We start from the raw sequence: 2,671 nt of genomic DNA on the forward strand, positions 1-2,671 counted from the left end.
ACGGAGCCAAACGAAGCAAAATGGTGGAGCTGCGCAAGGTGGGCACTGACAGCGCCAGAACCGGCGCCGGCAGCGCCAGAACTGGCACCGACAGCGCCAAAGTGCAGAAAGTAACATGAAAATGGCACCGACGACATCCAAAACGGTGCCAACCGCACTCGAGAATGTTTAGATGCGTTGCTTGGTGAATTTTGAGAAGATTTGGTGTATTTGGACGCATTTTAGAAGGTTGCTTGAGGCATCTCTTGGGAAATTTGTCCCTACAATATAATAGAGTGCTTTTATGTAAAAAAAAGTGGTTTGTGTGAGTGGAAAAACATGGAGAATGTTTAGAGATCTTATAATAGGAGTAGAAATGTAGATTTTTACTTTTTTTGGAGAAATTGGTGAGGAGATTTTGAGAGAATCTGTAAGTGAATGTTCTAATATTGCATGAATCAGCGGGAGACTTTGTCGGTGAGATTTTTTATCTTTCTTTTAAGGGGAAAAAGCTAAGTATTGTGTTCTTCATTATCTTATGATTTTGTAAACACTTATCTAGTGAATTCTCTTTGATGAAATGAAGTTTTTGCGTTATGTTTTTTTCGTGCTTTGTGATGTGTTTCTCTTACTCTTTCTTCTTTATTGGAAACTGTAGAAATTATTGCATTAGAAGATTATGTCATTATTTTCATTTTACTTTTCTTTTGAAATGAGTAGGGTTCATGTTTAGTATATTGCATGTTTAGGATATTGGGATGCATGTTTGAAGAATTTTTAATTATAAATTTGATGGTTTTTAATTGCACTTCATTTACATTACAATAAGGGTCTGTTGTAGTGTTAAATTCATTGTAAATTCATTAAGGCCCGAGAGGGCGGTGTAGTTCTCAACAAAGTGGAGCCACATTCAAATTCTATAGATGAGTGAAACTTCATGGGTGTTGAGTGCAAATAAATAGGGAAATATACTTTGATGGCCATAGAATTGCATATTTTAGGGTGACAGACTAAAATTCTCAATTTGATCCAAGTGTTTGGAAACTAAAGTGAGATGTTAGCCCTCAGGCAAGGGGATGTAGGAGCTCTGGAGTGAGAGCCAGTATCATCCCAGCCTAACCATAGATTTAGGGACCAAACCTTGGATTATCCAATGTTCTTTATGCGCTCAAAAGAGGGTAAGAAATACAATTGCTTCTATTTAGCACATACAATACTTAATGTATCTCATTCCTTTACATTATCTAATTCACTACATAAGAATAGTAGTTTTTAACATCTCAAGATTCTCCAAACCAATTCATCCAGAAAGGGTTATCTTTAAAATTAATATTTACATTTAGGAATAGTTATTATCCTTACATTTAACATTCACATTTAGTATTAATTGCTAGATAAAAAAACCTCTTTCCAAACTAAGGACTAATAGTAGTAGACTAAAATTTGACTAAGGACCTCTTTCCTCGCGTCCTCGTGGGATCGATACTTAGCGCTTAATCAGAAAGTCCTATATTACTTGAAGTGATACGTGCACTTGCGTAGAACCCATAGTCTATGAACTATTTTCTATATTTTATAATATTATAACATTGCAATTTTGCGCATTAGCGCTAAATATAAATTGGGTCAAGTTTTTTGTCGTCTTTTGAAAGCTAAATTGCTGAGTAGCTACGGGTCGGGTCAAGTTTTTGACACTGTCTCAGGGGAATTGAATTGACATAAAACACGCACAAAAACAGCACACACTAGGGGCGCATCAAGTTTTTAGTGTCGTTGTCGGGGAAGCTTCGGTAATAACTTTAGGAGAATTTTAATTGAAGTAATTAAGCTTAAATTGGAAAAGTTAGTCTTAGACTTCGAAAATTGTAGTGTCGTAAAATTATTTTTGTGTGTAAATTTTTTTTTTGTATGAAAAGTGTTGTGAAAAAACTATTTGTGTCAAAAATAAGGTGTTTGGGAAATTTTTTTGTTATGTTGAGTATATCTTTTGTTTTATTTATTTAATTATTAATATATTATATATTGTATTGCGTATGTGAAATAAAGGATCCGCAGGACTGTGCCTAATGATCCTGAGTTAGAAAAAATAAAAAAAATCAAAAAAATAGAAAGGACTTGAAGAACTAGAAATGGAAATAGAAAACATTCAAAGTAATAACTTGGAAAATCATCATAAATCATTGAGGAATTATGTATATCCTACGATAGTAATTCACTCAAGTATACAAACCTCTATCGTAGAAGCTGACTCATATGAACTTAATCCTAAGATTATCCAACTGGTCCAGAATAATCAATTTGGGGGAACTCATTTGTAGGATCCCAATTTACACTTATCAAGTTTTCTAGAACTTTGTGTTACATTTTATAATAAAGGCATGTTAGATGATGTTGTTAGACTAAGGCTTTTTCCTTTCTCACTAAGGCATAAGGCTAAAATGTGGTTATACTCATTAGCACCTGGCTCTATTAAAAATTGGGAGGAGTTAACTCAGAAAATCCTAGCTAAATATTTTCTACCTTCAAGGACTACTAAACTTAGAAATGATATTATCTCATTTTGTCAGTATAAAGAGGTGTCAATATATAAAGCTTGGGAAAGATTTAAGGAACTCATAAGAAAGTGTCAACACCATGCTCTGCCTGATTGGTTCATAATTCAAACTTTTTATAATGGGTTAGTAGAATCTCT

This window comes from Phalaenopsis equestris, unplaced genomic scaffold (genome assembly GCF_001263595.1).
Source record: "Phalaenopsis equestris unplaced genomic scaffold, ASM126359v1 Scaffold200117, whole genome shotgun sequence".
NCBI classification, from domain to species: Eukaryota; Viridiplantae; Streptophyta; class Magnoliopsida; order Asparagales; family Orchidaceae; genus Phalaenopsis; species Phalaenopsis equestris.